The sequence below is a fragment of the Triticum aestivum genome, chromosome 4A (assembly GCF_018294505.1).
Source record: "Triticum aestivum cultivar Chinese Spring chromosome 4A, IWGSC CS RefSeq v2.1, whole genome shotgun sequence".
NCBI lineage: Eukaryota > Viridiplantae > Streptophyta > Magnoliopsida > Poales > Poaceae > Triticum > Triticum aestivum.
Genome location: NC_057803.1, coordinates 682,400,914 through 682,420,261, shown reverse-complemented (window position 1 = coordinate 682,420,261; position 19,348 = coordinate 682,400,914). Strand labels below are relative to the sequence as shown.

At 45.8% G+C, this 19,348-nt stretch overlaps 1 long non-coding RNA gene across 1 annotated transcript; it reads right to left on the bottom strand.

Annotated features, from left to right (window-relative positions):
- Nucleotides 1-1,574: 1,574 nt before the first annotated feature.
- On the bottom strand, nucleotides 1,575-5,802 carry LOC123083107 (uncharacterized). Its single transcript, XR_006439209.1, has 5 exons — nucleotides 4,831-5,802; nucleotides 4,553-4,654; nucleotides 4,379-4,485; nucleotides 2,833-4,304; nucleotides 1,575-1,702 (listed from the first exon to the last, which is right to left on the bottom strand). It is a non-coding gene; the product is annotated as an uncharacterized lncRNA (long non-coding RNA).
- Nucleotides 5,803-19,348: the final 13,546 nt, after the last annotated feature.

Genomic DNA, 19,348 nt, shown 5'->3' with positions numbered 1-19,348 from the left:
CGCCCCGACCCCGCCCGCCTCCTCTCCGGCCACCTCCGCCTCCGGTCCATCCTCCGCCAGGCCCCGCTCCGTCTGCCTCCCCTCCGGCCCTGCTCCGTCCGCCTCCTCTCCAGCCCTGCTCTGTCCGCCTCCTCTCCGGTTCGTCCGCCGCACCGCTCCGTCCGCTTCCGCCCCGTGCCGCACGCTGCCGCCCCGCTCCGTCCGCCTCCGCCCCGCGCCGCACGTCGCCGCCCCGCTCCTTGCTCGGCCGCCGCCCGCTCCCCGATGGCGCCGAAGAAGACGCCGAAGGGAAAGTCCGGTTTCTTCGGCATGAGGGCGAAGCCCTCCGAGAACTTTGGACTGGAGTTTTCCGATGTCGGGCAGCGTTGGTGGCTCGGCACGTATCCCACCGCCGATGAGGCCTCTCGTGCCTACGACGTGGCGGTGTGGCATGCCGGATGGCCGAAGACGGACCTAAACATCCTGGAGGTTGAGTCCCAGGCGGTGGCGGAGTGGCTCGTGCTGCAGGCATCCGAATGGAGGAGATGCCGACTAAGAAGGCGAAGAAGAGACCCGCGGTTGTTGTCGCTCCCGGCCAGAGCGACGAGGCGGCAATAGCTTGGTTTGCGTGATTTGCGTTTTGCTGCAAAGCCATCTCTAATGAAATGCTATTTGCTACATTTTTAAATAGAAAAATTTATTCCGATGAGCCAGCCATAACTCAACAGACCAATCTCTAATGAAATGATATTTGCTACATTTTTTAAATAGAAAAATTATCCGATCAGCCAGCCATAACTCAACAGACCAATCCGAACCCACATTTTCTAAAGTAAAAAAAATATTTCCCTTGATAGATCAAGATGCCAAAGTGTCGTTTGCCCGACTGCTATGTTCCTATACACGCAGAGCAAATTATTTTTCAAATCAAGGAATTAAGAAAAGGAAGAATATCATGATGTTCGTGGCACTTGCTAGGTCTGCCATGCTACCATGGCATTGTCTTTTTAGTCTCTACCCACATGCCGAGTTGAGAAATAATCTTCAGATATACCCACTGCTAACACGCTCACGTACATAATGGCCCTTGGCTGATTGATTTGGCTGGCTGTTAACACAAGCACACAACACACAAAATCAGTCAATGGCCACACAAGTATGCATTGTTTACTTTATTCCAATTGTGATGCAATCGTGACACCTACAAGCCCCGTCCGCTCGCCCGTCACGGTAATTGCCTACTCGCCGCTGGTGCCAACCTCTCGACCTCACCACCGCCGCTCACCACTCAGTCTCCACCGGCTGCCCATTGCCTCTTGCGCCACCCGCGCGCTCGCTCGGCCCAATGTTGTTGATTGGAATGCGGGACTGAAGGTAATCCATGGACAGGTTTTAGTTCTGCTTGGCATCAATCTTTGGTACTTGTCAATCCATCTAACGCACAAAAAATCGACTCTCAGACAGAAAAGTGATCTAACTCTATTGATGAGCACAACAGTACATACCATCCCATCATGATGTTGCCATCGCTCACACTTGATGATTCTTGTTATTTATAACATGTACACCATCGGCGATTGCTTTATTAGAAATATATTTACACAATATGATCAGAGCAACATCAAGGAGTCGGATGCTGGTGCACAGATTCTCCTCAAATTCCACATGCAACCCTTGTAGAGAAGAACAACATATTTTCCTTAGGTGATTTTTGACCGAGCACCTACAGAAAAATTCAAAGAAATCATGAGGAGCATGGAGCCAAGCAAACTAATCATAGTAAATCATGAGAGGAGAAGCCTCTCAACCTACTACAGGGAATCGAGTCAACATTAATTCGTGTAAGAATTAAACCGTAATGTAGATCAACAACCCAGTAGTTGATAAAATAACCCTGACACAACCCATTAATACAATATATGGTCATAGAAGTAGATTGAGATTGTGCAGATATCATGATCTACGAACCGTATCTACAATTGATGCAAGTCACAAACAGAACCTCCTCACATCACAAAACAAATGTTTCATCAACAGAAACTCTAGCAAATGCCAATTGGATTATATAAGTAAGATAGAGACATCAAAAAAAAAAGATAATTCAAAGAGTATATATTCTATTTTCTTACTTGACATCACAGAGAATGCAAGTCAAAGATATTGCGATACATCTTACCCTTCTATAAATTGACTGCAAGGCACAATCCCCAGCAAAATATACAGAATGAATTGCTCCTATGGTCCAAGTATTGCATAAATAGTTATATACAAACTATTCAACAGTGAGCATAAACATGGCATGTACTACCAAAATCCCTTGGATATGGAGCTTAGTCTGCATGTCTATTTGTTTTGTTTCCATAGTACAATGTCAATACTTGTTTCCCTAGTACAATGCCCGTGCGTTGTCACTGGCCTTTTAATTTTTTTTCTGATTGCATACATAAGCATAATGCATTTCCAATTTCACATGTATAGAAAAAAATTACAGTAACAATCAAAAAATGTATTTGATGCAATGTATTTTCATTATTCCACTCCACTTGCATCTCCTAGTAGAACGTCGTGCGTTGCAACGGGCTATATTGACGACTTCTTTTTTTACGTCAAAGCACTCTTCTTTTCTCCCATTCTTCCTTCCCCCAATTAAAAATGTTTCTCGGAGTGATATGTGAATGGATAAATTTACAACGATACTAAAATATGAAGGACTAAAACCATATTTATGGAAGAACATTTCTACAACACATTCGACATGAAACTTATGGTGTTTGATAGATTGGATAAAACACGATGCTGACTTAGCACCAAATCTCATTGATAGTTCAGAACATGGTTGTCATACCATTGTACCTGAAAGATTTGTCTCCCCCTTCCTCGCTCCCTCTCTAGTAGCTGTCTCATGAGCCGGTCGTCATTGTTGCTGTTGATGGCGATGACAATAATGAGGAGGAACACCACAAGAGCTAGATGTTCTTGACCTCTTCCCTATGGTAACTGCCGCCTCTGCATTGGGTGTCGTTCATCAACACCACCGCTGCGCCAGCTGCTACTTGTATAGAAAATAAGAAGATAGAAACTTTGTGTGTTGGGTCGCCAGCTGCTCATTTGCTTGTATGATTGTGGAGACTGCGCTAAACAAGCAGGCCGGTAATTGTACTCCAGCTTGAATGGAGATGCACCAAGTTCACTTGATCCACCAATCAACTTTGGACTGTGGATCCCAAGTCCGAGAACAAAAACTCGCTGAAAGTCTGCATGTGTATCCAACAATCATGACATGTACTCCATATGTAAAGAAATATAAGAGCGTTTAGATCACTTCTTTAGTGATCTAAACACTCTTATATTTCTTTTAGGAGGGATTATGGACCAAAAGAAGAAAATAAACATTGCATGCTACAGAAATGGATAATAAAATCTATCTGCATGAGATGCCACATGAATGTCACAAACATAAGCATAGTTTCGATGCACACTATCTCATGTTGCATGTTAAATACAGGTTTGTGCACGTTGACTTTTGCTGGTAGATGGAGATACTAAGATGAAAAAATGGTCACACAAAAATTGCTTTTCAAATGTTAATATTACCAAGACTAATCCATGAATAAAATGTATGCAACTATGCACAGTAAAGATACTTAAAATAGTTACTGGACTAAACTTACTGATATAGAGCTATCAAAACCGGAGCCAAGGCTCAAATCTTGAATAACGATCAAAGCAGACTTCAGCCTTGTGGTTGCCGCATAGGCTCACCACACTGACAACACCAACTCTCTTCCGTCTTCTCAGTTTCTTGACAAAAAATGATACTGCTATTTGCACATTAGGAAGTAAATTATGCTTCAAGCATTACTCAAACCAAATCGGCAATATGTAGGCTTAAAATATCAGCAGGCATCCACACAGATTTCTACAGCTGAAATATAGTGTTGTGATTTGTGTACCCACAATGCAGAATAACCTATTGTTCTATTTGGTGGTTAAATAAATAAACATTATTGTTTTTGGCTAGTGCCTGTAGAGCTACTAAATGATAGTCAGCGTCACTGTATATTTCTAAGAAAGAAAATTATAAGACTTCATTGGTTGTAAATAACGCTAATTGTATTGGTTGCCACCAATGTCGACTTGAAAAGAAAATTATGGAGCTTCAGTTCATATGCATCTAGTCATATAAAAAATAAGAACACATGCTTCAACTCCTGTTAGTTCAGTCACAAAAAAAATCATCACCAAAAATCAGAAGACAAAGTATCATTGTTATATTTGTTGACTTGATTGATTACTGTAGGTTAACACACCCAACTGGAATTAACCTGCAATAGGATAAAAGAAATTAAGATTTGAGACGTGTGTTATAGGGTTCATAGAAGAGAGAAGAGGGAGGTACCATATCAAATCATTGGTCGCACAGTTTGACATTCAACTTTCCATTTTCCAATGAGACCTCAGGGATTCATATACATAAACGTTGATTGATATATCAGGTCCAACTCCCTGTAACACATAAAAGTTACTGGGAAGTCAACTAAAAAACAATTCTCAGCAGAAACATACGGCTTACCAATAAGGTGGACCAAAGGCCTTTATACAATCCTCTACTATTCTCTTCTCTACAAATTGTAGACAACGTGTGAAAGATGCCCTTGTAATACCTAGTGGTTTTCTGCAGAATTTTATAGACATGAAAGTTTAGCTTACTAAAACCTGTTCCTTTGGTCTGTAAAGCTACATTGCATGAAAGCGTTAGGTAAAGATGCTCTAAGTTCTAACTGGAAGTTATATTGATTGACTGGTTGGCTTAGTGTTATTCACAAATCACGAAAGGAAGAAAAGCATCACCTGTGTTGTCAGGTGATTTCGAAGAACATCCAATGGGTAAGTTACAGATGCAGGTGTCACTCACGCTAGACCACCACCAAGTAAACATATAGACACTAACATAATTTGGGCCGTCCATTCCGTGAAGCTGCAACTATATTTCGAAATTTATAAACCTATAACAAAAAAACATAGTCGTGAGAAATCTTGCAAGTTAACATACTAAAATTCAGTGCTGAACTTTTTGTATCGCTCATATCAATAGAAGCTGATGACGGAATAAGAAAATCGATGTATAATTTTCACAAGATTGCCTTTCGAATATGCCCAAAACACTTCTTGTTGAACAACCCACGAAGCCATGTGCCATATACTACCCTTCCTTAGAGCTGCAACATCTGAATGCATACCTGCCACCTGTCGGATCAGTATGCCACAAGCTCATACAACAAACTTTATCATCAGCATATGGGTTATGTGACAAAAAAATTACTGTATTCAAGAACATTTTCGCGAGATTGCAATTTTGTAGCTATGAACAGCATATGGTACATACAATGAATCCACAACCAAGTTGAAGTTTGGACCATGATTGGACAATACAGCGCAGAGTGTTGTAAATTAACAACAATAATAATAGGCCATGACTGTCAACCAGAGATATATTGTTTGGGGCAATCAATTCAAAGCGAGGGAAGAATATATATCACATTCAGGGAACTTAGTTGATATTATCAGCATCCAATTCCTTTGAAGAATCTATATATGTGCAGTGTGAAAGCAGAAGGAGCACAGCAGCACCATGAAATAGAAGAGAAATATTCCTTCACGCTCACAATCCGTGCACACGAGAACGCCGGAGATAAAAGAGGGGGCGGAAAGCCTATTACCTGCAAGAGGATGGAGAGTGGCGAGGATCGAGATGCAGATCTTGCCGACCACGCCGGTGAGGTGTGCGACGGTGATCCAGCCAAGGAGCCGCTACGCTTGGCAGGGGAAGGCCCCGATGACGCCATGGAAGAGGAGAAGTTGGCCGCCGCCAGTCGACGACAACGGGGATCTGGCGGATATCACCTCCATCATCCCAGACACGCCTTCATGGTGGGCATCCTCACGGCCCCTTGAAACCGCAGCAGCTTCTCCTTGCATCCCCGTCGCCAGATCATAGCAAACTGCACACACGCCCGAATCGGATCAAGATGCGGAAATAACCAAACCAGAAGAAGTGGAGGAGGGATTCGTACCTAGTCGAGGCCATGGACCAGAGGGTGATCTCCGGCGCCAACGCCAGATCGGTCATCATGGCCGCGGGCGAGGGAGGCGGCGGCGACCTCGTTCCCCAACGGCGGCAGCGGCGGATCCTATCGGGGCTGGGGCGTCTCCTCTCGGCGGCGGCAGCGGCGGCGGTGGGTCCTCTCGGGGCTGGGGCGTCTCCTCTCGGCGGCGGCGGCGGCTCCTCTCGGGGCTGGAGGCTGAGATGAAACAGATCGAGATTGAGGTTTGTTTTACGTGCGGGGTGAGATACGAAAGAAAAACCAGACAAGATCGAGATCGCACAGTTTGCTGTTTTTTTCGCTAGTTAATTTTCGCCGGTTTGTGCTCCGTGGTTTATTTTCAATCATTTTAGTTAATAACGACGGGAGTTTGGGCGTGTGCGGGACTCGATCGCGGGGTTTTCTTTGGTTTTTCGCGGCTGAGGTGGAGGTGGGAGGAAGTACCAAAGAAGTACCAAAAAAGACCGGGTGAGGTGGGACGAAAATAAAACCCGAAACGCGGACTACCAACTGAGACATTAGAAGTAGAGATAAGCAAACAACACATAGAAAACAGAATCTGTCTAAAACAGGACAGTCTGTAGTAATCTAGAAGTTTAGTGAACTTCTGTGACTCCAATAATTATGAAATAAATTTGATAATTTGAGAAATTTATGCAGAAGTAATGTGCAAAAAGTTTCAGACCCATTTGACTTTCTAGTAAAAGATGTAAAATCACGCGCTACAGCTAAAGTTTCTGTTTTTGTTCTGCATATAGTAAACAAGCAATCTAATCATCCTAAAACCAAAGCTTGGCACATCATTTTTATAATACAATGGATATATACAAGGGGATAATTATTTATAGAGAAACTTCCATGAAAAATTCTACATTGTTTCCATGAGCATGAACACAAGTGCTCAAGGTTGACCCTCACTTCTTCAATGCATAACTTTCCAATCACTTCTCTTTTTGAAAAACTTTTTAGGCATGAGAGGCAAGTAATAATTTTTTTTTGTATTTTCATTCTTTAAATTTTTTTTGTATGTTTCACCCACAACTAAACAGAACAAAAAAGGAAAAACAAAATCTATTTAGTGAAGAAAGCAAACAAACACACACGAGAATATCAACCCCACACTATTGCTCCCCGGCAACGGCGCCAGAAAAGAGCTTGATAATCCCCAAGTGCAAGAAATCATCGTAGCAATTTCCAAAAGTGGAAGTGATAAGTATGGAGTGTTGAACCCACAAGGAGCTAAAGGTAAGATCAATATTCTCTCAAGCCCTATCTGCCACTGATATGACTCTACGTACACCGAATGTTTGCTTCCAACTAGCAACGAGAAATATGTTGGAAATATGCCCTAGAGGCAATAATAAAAGGATTATTATTATATTTCCTTGTTCATGATAATTGTCTTTTATTCATGCTATAATTGTGTTATCCGGAAATCGTAATACATGTGTGAATACATAGACACCAACATGTCCCTAGTAAGCCTCTAGTTGACTAGCTCGTTGATCAATAGATAGTCATGGTTTCCTGACTATGGACATTGGATGTCACTGATAACGAGATCACATCATTAGGAGAACGATGTGATGGACAAGACCCAATCCTAAACATAGCACAAGATCGTATAGTTCGTTTGCTAGAGTTTTTCCAATGTCAAATATCTTTTCCTTAGACCATGAGATCGTGTAACTCCCGGATACCATAGGAGTGCTTTGGGTGTACCAAACGTCACAACGTAACTGGGTGACTATAAAGGTATACTACGGGTATCTACGAAAGTGTCTGTTGAGTTGACACGGATCAAGACTGGGATTGTCACTCCGTATGACGGAGAGGTATATCTGGGCCCACTCGGTAATGCATCATCACAATGAGCTCAAAGTGACCAAGTGTCTGGTCACGGGATCATGCATTATGGTACGAGTAAAGTGAATTGCCGGCAACGAGATTGAACGAGGTATTGGGATACCGACGATCGAATCTCGGGAAAGTAACGTACCGATTGACAAAGGGAATTGTATACGGGGTTGCTTGAATCCTCGACATCGTGGTTCATCCGATGAGATCATCGAGGAGCATGTGGGAGCCAACATGGGTATCCAGATCCTGCTGTTGGTTATTGACCGGAGAGCCATCTCGGTCATGTCTACATGTCTCCCGAACCCGTAGGGTCTACACACTTAAGGTTCGGTGACGCTAGGGTTGTAGAGATATGAATATGCAGTAACCCGAAAGTTGTTCGGAGTCCTGAATGAGATCGTGGACGTCACGAGGAGTTCCGGAATGGTCCGGAGGTGAAGAATTATATATAGAAAGTGCAGTTTCGGCCATCGGGAGAGTTTCGGGGGTCACCGGTATTGTACCGGGACCACCGGAAGGGTCCCGGGGGTCCACCGGGTGGGGCCACCCATCCCGGAGGGCCCCATGGGCCAAAGTGGGGAGGGGAACCAGCCCATAGTGGGCTGGTGCGCCCCCCTTGGCCCACCCCATGCGCCTAGGGTTGGGAACCCTAGGGTGGGGGCGCCCCACCTGGCTTGGGGGGCACTCCACCCCTTGACCGCCGCCCCCCTAGGAGATCCCATCTCCTAGGGCCGGCGTACCCCCTAGGGGGCCTATATAAAGGGGGGAGGGAGGGGGCAGCCGCACCCTTGAGTCCTGGCGCCTCCCTCTCCCCTGCAACACCTCTCCCTCTCGTAGTAGAACGGCGAAGCCCTGCTGCGGTGATAGCTGCATCCACCACCACGCCGTCATGCTGCTGGATCTTCATCAACCTCTCATTCCCCCTTGCTGGATCAAGAAGGAGGAGACGTCACGCTGATCGTACGTGTGTTGAACGCGGAGGTGTCGTCCATTCGGCGCTAGGATCTCCGGTGATTTGGATCACGTCGAGTACGACTTCGTCATCCCCGTTCTTTGAACGCTTCCGCGCGTGATCTACAAAGGTATGTAGATGCAATCCGATCACTCGTTGCTAGATGAACTCATAGATGGATCTTGGTGAAACCGTAGGAAAATTTTTGTTTTCTGCAACGTTCCCCAACAGTGGCATCATGAGCTAGGTCTATGCATAGTTCTCTTTGCACGAGTAGAACACAATTTGTTGTGGGCGTTGATGTTGTCAACTTTCTTGCCGCTACTAGTCTTATTTTGCTTCAGCGGTATTGTGGGATGAAGCGGCCCGGACCGACCTTACACGTACGCTTACGTGAGACTGGTTCCACCGACTGACATGCACTAGTTGCATAAGGTGGCTAGCGCGTGTCTGTCTCTCCCACTTTAGTTGGAGCGGATTCGATGAAAAGGGTCCTTATGAAGGGTAAATAGAAGTTGACAAATCACGTTGTGGCTTTTACGTAGGTAAGAAAACGTTCTTGCTAGAACCCTATTGCAGCCACGTAAAACTTGCAACAACAATTAGAGGACGTCTAACTTGTTTTTGCAGCAAGTGCTTTGTGATGTGATATGGCCAAAGTTGTGATGAATGATGAATGATATATATGTGATGTATGAGATCATGTTCTTGTAATAGGAATCATGACTTGCATGTTGATGAGTATGACAACTGGCAGGAGCCATAGGAGTTGTCTTTATTTTTTGTATGACCTGCGTGTCATTGAGAAACGCCATGTAAATTACTTTACTTTTTTGCTAAACGTGTTAGCCATAGTAGTAGAAGTAATAGTTGGCGAGCAACTTTATGGAGACACGATGATGGAGATCATGATGATGGAGATCATGGTGTCATGCCGGTGACAAGATGATCATGGAGCCCCAAGATGGAGATCAAAGGAGCTATGTGATATTGGCCATATCATGTCACTATTATTATTTGATTGCATGTGATGTTTATCATGCTTTTGCATCTTGTTTACTTAGAACGGCGGTAGTAAATAAGATGATCCCTCATAATAATTTCAAGAAAGTGTTTCCCCTAACTGTGCACCGTTGCGACAGTTTGTTGTTTCGAAGCACCACGTGATGATCGGGTGTGATAGATTCCAACGTTCACATACAACGGGTGTAAGACAGATTTACACATGCAAACACTTAGGTTGACTTGACGAGCCTAGCATGTACAGACATGGCCTCGGAACACAGAAGACCGAAAGCTCGAGCATGAGTCGTATAGAAGATACGATCAACATGAAGATGTTCACCGATGTTGACCAATCCGTCTCACGTGATGATGACACAGCCTAGTTAACTCGGATCATGTTATACTTAGATGACTGGAGGGATGTCTATCTGAGTGGGAGTTCATTATATAATTTGATTAGATGAACTTAATAATCATGAACTTAGTCTAAAATCTTTACAATATGTCTTGTAGAGCAAATGGCCCACGTTGTCCTCAACTTCAACGCGTACCTAGAGAAAACCAAGATGAAAGACGATGGCAGCAATTATACGGACTGGGTCCGGAACCTGAGGATCATCCTCATAGCTGCCAAGAAAGATTATGTCCTACAAGCACCGCTAGGTGATGCACCCGTCCCACAGAACCAAGATGTTATGAACGTTTGGCAGACACGTGCTGATGATTACTCCCTCGTTCAGTGCGGCATGCTTTACAGCTTAGAACCGGGGCTCCAAAAGCGTTTTGAGCGACACGGAGCATAAGAGATGTTCGAAGAGCTGAAAATGGTTTTCCAAGCTCATGCCCGGGTCGAGAGATATGAAGTCTCCGACAAGTTCTTCAGCTGTAAGATGGAGGAAAATAGTTCTGTCAGTGAGCATATACTCACTATGTCTGGATTACATAACCGCTTAACTCAGGTGGGAGTTAATCTCCCGGATGACGCGGACATTGACAGAATCCTTCAGTCGCTTCCACAGAGCTACAAGAGCTTTGTGATGAACTTCAATATGCAGGGGATGGAAAAGACCATTCCTGAAGTATTTGCAATGTTGAAATCAGCAGAGGTAGAAGTCAAAAAGGAACATCAAGTGTTGATGGTGAATAAAACCATTAAGTTCAAGAAAGGCAAGGGTAAGAAGAACTTCAAGAAGGACGGCAAGGGAGTTGCCGCGCCCGGTAAGCAAGCTGCCGGGAAGAAGCCAAAGAATGGACCCAAGCCCGAGACTGAGTGTTTTTATTGCAAGGGAAGTGGTCACTGGAAGCGGAACTGCCCCAAATACTTAGCGGACAAGAAGGCCAGCAAAACGAAAGGTATATGTGATATACATGTAATTGATGTGTACCTTACCAGTACTCGTAGTAGCTCCTGGGTATTTGATACCGGTGCAGTTGCTCACATTTGTAACTCAAAGTAGGAGCTGCGGAATAAATGGAGACTGGAGAAGAACGAGGTGACGATGCGCGTCGGGAATGGTTCCAAGGTCGATGTGATCGCCATCGGCACGCTACCTCTACATTTACCCACGGGATTAGTTTTAAACCTCAATAATTGTTATTTAGTACCAACTTTGAGCATGAACATTGTATCAGGATCTAGTTTAATTCGAGATGGCTACTCATTTAAATCCGAGAATAATGGTTGTTCTATTTATATGAGAGATATGTTTTATGGTCATGCTCCTATGGTGAATGGTTTATTCTTAATGAATCTCGAGCTTAATGCTACACATATTCATAGTGTGAATACCAAAAGATGTAAGGTTGATAATGATAGTCCCACATACTTGTGGCACTGCCGCCTTGGTCACATAGGTGTCAAACGCATGAAGAAGCTCCATGCAGATGGACTTTTAGAGTCTCTTGATTACGAATCATTTGACACGTGTGAACCATTCCTCATGGGTAAGATGACCAAGACTCTGTTCTCAGGAACAATGGAGCGAGCAACCAGCCTATTGGAAATCATACATACTGATGTTTGCGGATCAATGAGTGTTGAGGCTCATGGTGGCTATCGTTATGTTCTCACCCTCACTGATGACTTGAGTAGATATGGGTATGTCTACTTATTGAAACACAAGTCTGAAACATTTGAAAAGTTCAAGGAATTTCAGAGTGAGGTTGAGAATCAACGTGACAGGAAAATCAAGTTCTTACGATCAGATCGTGGGGGAGAATATTTGAGTCACAAATTTGGCACGCACTTAAGGAAATGTGGAATAGTTTCACAACTCACGCCGCCTGGAACACCTCAGCGTAATGGTGTGTCCGAACGTCGTAATCGCACTCTATTGGATATGGTGCGATCTATGATGTCTCTTACCGATCTACCGCTGTCATTTTGGGTCTATGCTTTAGAGACTGCCGCATTCACTTTCAATAGGGCTCCGTCGAAATCCGTTGAGACGACACCGTATGAATTATGGTTCGGGAAGAAATCTAAGGTGTCGTTTCTAAAAGTTTGGGGATGCGATGCTTACGTGAAGAAACTTCAACCTGAAAAGCTCGAACCCAAATCAAAAAAATGCGTCTTCATAGGATACCCTAAAGAAACTATTGGGTATACCTTCTACCTCAGATCCGAAGGCAAGATCTTTGTTGCCAAGAATGGATCCTTTCTAGAGAAAGAGTTTCTCTTGAAAGAAGTAAGTGGGAGGGAAGTAGAACTTGATGAAGTATTGCCTCTTAAACCGGAGAGTGGCGCAGCTCAAGAAAATGTTCCTGAGGTGCCTGCACCGACTAGAGAGGAAGTTAATGATGATGATCATGAAACTTCAGATCAAGTTGCTACTGAACTTCGTAGGTCCACAAGGACACGTTCCGCACCAGAGTGGTACGGCAACCCTGTCCTGGAAATCATGTTGTTGGACAATGGTGAACCTTCAAACTATGAAGAAGCGATGGCGGGCCCAGATTCCGACAAATGGCTGGAAGCCATGAAATCCGAGATAGGATCCATGTATGAAAACGAAGTATGGACTTTGACTGACTTGCCCGATGATCGGCGAGCCATAGAAAATAAATGGATCTTTAAGAAGAAGACAGACGCGGATGGTAATGTGACCATCTATAAGGCTCGGCTTGTCGCTAAGGGTTGTCGACAAGTTCAAGGGGGTTGACTACGGTGAGACTTTCTCACCCGTAGCGAAGCTGAAGTCCGTCTGAATCATGTTAGCAATTGCCGCATTCTATGATTATGAGATATGGCAAATGGACGTCAAAATGGCATTCCTTAATGGTTTCCTTAAGGAAGAATTGTATATGATGCAGCCGGAAGGTTTTGTCGATCCTAAGAATGCTGACAAGGTGTGCAAGCTCCAACACTCAATCTATGGGCTGGTGCAAGCATCTCGGAGTTGGAACATTCGATTTGATGAGATGATCAAAGCGTTTGGGTTTACGTAGACTTATGGAGAAGTATGTGTTTACAAGAAAGTGAGTGGGAGCTCTGTAGCATTTCTCATATTATATGTGGATGACATACTATTGATGGGAAATGATATAGAATTCTTGGAAAGCATAAAGGCCTACTTGAACAAGTGTTTTTCAATGAAGGATCTTGGAGAAGCTGCTTATATATTAGGCATCAAGATCTATAGAGATAGATCGAGACGCCTCATTGGTCTTTCACAGAGGACGTACCTTGACAAGATATTGAAGAAGTTCAATATGAATCAGTCTAAGAAGGGGTTCTTGCCTGTGTTGCAAGGTGTGAAATTGAGCTCAGCTCAATGTCCGACCACGACAGAAGATATAGAAGAGATGAGTGTCATCCCCTATGCCTCAACCATAGGTTCTATTATGTATGTCATGCTGTGTACCAGACCTGATGTAAACCTTGCCGTAAGTTTGGTAGGTAGGTACCAAAGTAATCCCGGCAAGGAACACTGGACAGCGGTCAAGAATATCCTGAAGTACCTGAAAAGGACTAAGGAAATGTTTCTCGTTTATGGAGGTGACGAAGAGCTCGTCGTAAAGGGTTACGTCGACGCTAGCTTCGACACAGATCTGGATGACTCAAAGTCACAAACCGGATACGTGTATATTTTGAATGGTGGGGCAGTAAGCTGGTGCAGTTGCAAGCAAAGCGTTGTGGCGGGATCTACATGTGAAGCGGAGTACATGGCAGCCTCGGAGGCAGCACACGAAGCAGTCTGGGTGAAGGAGTTCATTACCGACCTAGGAGTCATACCCAATGCGTCGGGCCCGACGACTCTCTTCTGTGACAACACTGGAGCTATTGCCCTTGCCAAGGAGCCCAGGTTTCACAGGAAGACCAGGCATATCAAGTGTCGCTTCAACTCCATTCGTGAAAGTGTTCAAAATGGAGACATAGAGATTTGTAAAGTACATACGGACCTGAATGTAGCAGATCCGTTGACTAAACCTCTCCCTAGAGCAAAACATGATCAACACCAGAATTCCATGGGTGTTCGATTCATCACAATGTAACTAGATTATTGACTCTAGTGCAAGTGGGAGATTGTTGGAAATATGCCCTAGAGGCAATAATAAAAGGATTATTATTATATTTCCTTGTTCATGATAATTGTCTTTTATTCATGCTATAATTGTGTTATCCGGAAATCGTAATACATGTGTGAATACATAGACACCAACATGTCCCTAGTAAGCCTCTAGTTGACTAGCTCGTTGATCAATAGATAGTCATGGTTTCCTGACTATGGACATTGGATGTCATTGATAACGAGATTACATCATTAGAAGAATGATGTGATGGACAAGACCCAATCCTAAACATAGCACAAGATCGTATAGTTCGTTTGCTAGAGTTTTTCCAATGTCAAGTATCTTTTCCTTAGACCATGAGATCGTGTAACTCCCGGATACCGTAGGAGTGCTTTGGGTGTACCAAACGTCACAACGTAACTGGGTGACTATAAAGGTATACTACGGGTATCTCCGAAAGTGTTTGTTGAGTTGACATGGATCAAGACTGGGATTTGTCACTCCGTATGACGGAGAGGTATATCTGGGCCCACTCGGTAATGCATCATCACAATGAGCTCAAAGTGACCAAGTGTCTGGTCACGGGATCATGCATTATGGTACGAGTAAAGTGACTTGCCGTAAACGAGATTGAACAAGGTATTGGGATACCGACGATCGAATCTCGGGCAAATAACGTACCGATTGACAAAGGGAATTGTATACGGGGTTGCTTGAATCCTCGACATCGTGGTTCATCCAATGAGATCATCGAGGAGCATGTGGGAGCCAACATGGGTATCCAGATCCCGCTGTTGGTTATTGACCGGAGAGCCATCTCGGTCATGTCTACATGTCTCCCGAACCCGTAGGGTCTACACACTTAAGGTTCGGTGACACTAGGGTTGTAGAGATATGAATATGCAGTAACCCGAGAGTTGTTCGTAGTCCCGGATGAGATCCGGGACGTCACGAGGAGTTCCGGAATGGTCCGGAGGTGAAGCATTATATATAGGAAGTGCAGTTTCGGCCATCGGGAGAGTTTCGGGGGTCACCGATATTGTACCGGGACCATCGAAAGGGTCCCGGGGGTCCACCGGGTGGGGCCACCCATCCCGGAGGGCCCCATGGGCCAAAGTGGGGAGGGGAACCAGCCCATAGTGGGCTGGTGCACCCCCCTTGGCCCACCCCATGCGCCTAGGGTTGGGAACCCTAGGGTGGGGGGGCGTCCCACCTGGCTTGGGGGGCACTCCACCCCTAGGGCCGGCGCACCCCCTAGGGGTCCTATATAAAGGGGGGAGGGAGGGGGCAGCCGCACCCTTGAGTCCTGGCGCCTCCGTCTCCCCTGCAACACCTCTCCCTCTCGTAGTAGAACGGCGAAGCCCTGCTGCGGTGACAGCTGCATCCACCACCACGCCGTCGTGCTGCTGGATCTTCATCAACCTCTCCTTCCCCCTTGCTGGATCAAGAAGGAGGAGACATCACGTTGACCGTACGTGTGTTGAACGCGGAGGTGCCGTCCGTTCGGCGCTAGGATCTCCGGTGATTTGGATCACGTCGAGTACGACTTCCTCATCCCCGTTCTTTGGACGCTTCCGCGCGTGATCTACAAAGGTATGTAGATGCAATCCGATCACTCGTTGCTAGATGAACTCATAGATGGATCTTGGTGAAACCGTAGGAAATTTTTTGTTTTCTACAACATTCCCCAACAAAATAAAACTATATTGTGGGTATGAAGAGGATAACTTTGTATGATATCGGAGAGCTAAAATATAAAAGTAGGTGCTGTTATCATGAAGTTAGAATATATTACTAAATATTATAAATAGCGAGTGTGGAATAATGGTGGATCGGTGTGCGGAATTGTCCTAGGCAATCGTTAACAAGACCGGTAATCACTATTGCAGTTTCATATGAGGGAGAGGCATAAGCTAACATACTTTCTCTACTTGGATCATATGCACTTATGATTGGAACTCTAGCAAGCATCCGCAACTACTAAAAATTATTAAGGTAAAACCCAACCATAGCATTAAAGCATCAAGTCCTCTTTATCCCATACGCAACAACCCCCTTACTCGGGTTTGTGTTTCAGTCACTCACGCAACCCACTATAAGTGAATCATAAACGTATTGCAACACCCTACAGCGGGAACCCCTCACGCTTGCGCGACACAGAGGGCACCATAGGATAGCACCAAAGTAAAACATACAACACATACCAGTCTAGATCATAAATCAACCCAAAGACAAAGGATAACTACTCAAAACATCATAGGATGGCAACACATCATTGGATCATAATATGTGGCATAAAGCACCATGTTCAAGTAGGGATTACAGCGGGGTGCGGGAGAGTGGACCGTGTAAAAGAGATGAGGGTGATGATGATGATGGTGATGTTGATGAAGACGATCACCGCGGCGATGGTTCCCCTCCCGATGGCACTCTGGTGCCACCGAGAGAGAGAGAGAGAGGAGGAGAGGTTCTCCCCCTTGTGCTTCCTCCTCCATGCCTCCCCCCTAGATGGGGAGAGGTTCTCCCTGTGGTCCTTGGCCTTCATGGTGATGACGGCCCCTCCGGGATCCTCCTCCATGCCCTCCGGTGATGATGGCCCCCTCCGGCAGGGTGCCAGAGAGGGCCTAGATTGGTTTTTGGTGGCTACGGAGGCTTCTGGTGGCGGAACTCCCGATCTAGGTTAATTTTCCGACGTTTCTGTATTTATAGGAATTTTTGGCGTCGGTCTCACGTCAAGGAGGTGCCCGAGGCGTCCACGAGGCAGGGGCCCACGTCAAGGGGGGGTGGGCGCGCCCCCGACCCTTGTGGACAACCCGGGACTCTTCTGGCCCAACTCTTTTACTCCGGGGTCTTCTTTTGGACCATAAAAAATCATCAAAAATTGGCACGTCAATTGGACTCCGTTTGATATTCCTTTTCTGTAAAACTCAAAAACAAGGAAAAACAGAAACTGGCACTGGGCTTTAGGTTAATAGGTTAGTCCCAAAAACCATATAAAATAGCATATAAAACATCCAAGGTTGATAATATAATAGCATGAATACTTCATAAATTATAGATGCGTTGGAGACGTATCATGGGGTGCCCGGGTGGGGCCCCACATGCGCTGCCAAAAGTTGGGTGCATTTCGTGAAACCGCTTAGGTACTTGGTGTGGAAGGGGGTGGTTTCGGTATGGGCGGAGGGGACCCTAGGGCGCACGTCTCTCCTTTGAATCCTCCAAACAGGCCCATTTTTTTCCACGTGCTGCAGTGACCATGCCGGGCACTCACGCAAAAATTTGTCGCGTTTCGAGGCTCTATATAATTTCTACGATTTTCCGGACCGAAAACCCCTAAAATACTGCCCGGACATGCGTTCGTTGTCGGATTTCGTTCATTTTTGGCGTGGGGTGCCCGGGTGGGGTCCCACACGCGCTGACAAAAGTTGGGTGCATTCCGTGAAACCACTCATGTACTTGGTGTGGAAGAGGTGGTTTCCGTATGGGCGGAGGGGACCCTCAGGCGCACGTCTCTCCTTCGCATCCGCCAAACGGGCCCATTTTTTTCTACGTGCTACAGTGACCATGTAGGGCACGCACGCAAAAATTTGTCGCGTTTCGAGGCTCCATGTAATTTCTATGATTTTCCGGACCGAAAACCCCTTAAATACTGCCCGAACATGACGCAACATGCGTTTGTTGTCAGATTTCGTTCATTTTTGGCGTGGGGTACCCGGGTGGGGCCCCACATGCGCTGCCAAAAGTTGGGTGCATTCCGTGAAACCGCTCACGTACTTGCTGTGGAAGGGGGTGGTTTCGGTATGGGCGGAGGGGACCCTAGGGCGCACGTCTCTCCTTCGCATCCGCCAAATGGGCCCATTTTTTCTATGTGCTATAGTGACCATGTAGGGCACACACGCAAAAATTTGTCGCGTTTCGAGGCTCTATGTAATTTCTATGATTTTCCGGATCGAAAACCCCTTAAATACCGCCCGGACATGACGCAACGTGCGTTCGTTCTCGGATTTCGTTCATTTTTGGCATGGGGTACCCGGGTGGGGCCCCACACACGCTGCCAAAAGTTGGGTGCATTCCGTGAAACCGCTCACGTACTTGGTGTGGAAGGGGTGATTTCGGTATGGGCGGAGGGGACCCTAGGGCGCACGTCTCTCCTTCGCATCCGCCAAATGGGCCCATTTTTTTCTACGTGCTACAGTGACCATGCAGGGCACACACGCAAAAAATTGTCGCGTTTCGAGGCTCTATGTAATTTCTACGATTTTTCGGACCGAAAACCCCTTAAATACTGCCTGGACGTGATGCAACGTGCGTTCGTTGTCGGATTTCGTTCATTTTTGGCGTGGGGTGCCCGGGTGGGGCCCTACACGCGCTGGCAAAAGTTGGGTGCATTCCCTGAAACCGCTCAGGTACTTGGTGTGGAAGGGGTGGTTTCTGTATGGGCGGAGGGGACCCTCGGGCGCACATCTCTCCTTCGCATCCACCAAACGGGCCCATTTTTCCATGTGCTACAGTGACCATGCATGGCACGCACGCAAAAAATTGTCGCGTTTCGAGGCTCTATGTAATTTCTACGATTTTCCGCACCGAAAACCCCTTAAATACTGCCCGGACATGACACAACATGCGTTCGTTGTCGGATTTCGTTCATTTTTGGCGTGGGGTGCCCAGGTGGGACCCCACACGCGCTGCCAAAAGTTTGGTGCATTCCGTGAAACCCCTCAGGTACTTGGTGTGGAAGGGGTGGTTTCGGTATGGGCGGAGGGGATCCTAGGGCGCACGTCTCTCCTTCGCATCCGCCAAACAGGCCCATTTTTTTCCACGTGCTACAGTGACCATGCAGGGCACGCACGCAAAAATTTATCGTGTTTCGAGGCTCTATGTAATTTCTATGATTTTCCGTACCGAAAACCCCTAAAATACTGTCCAGACGTGATGC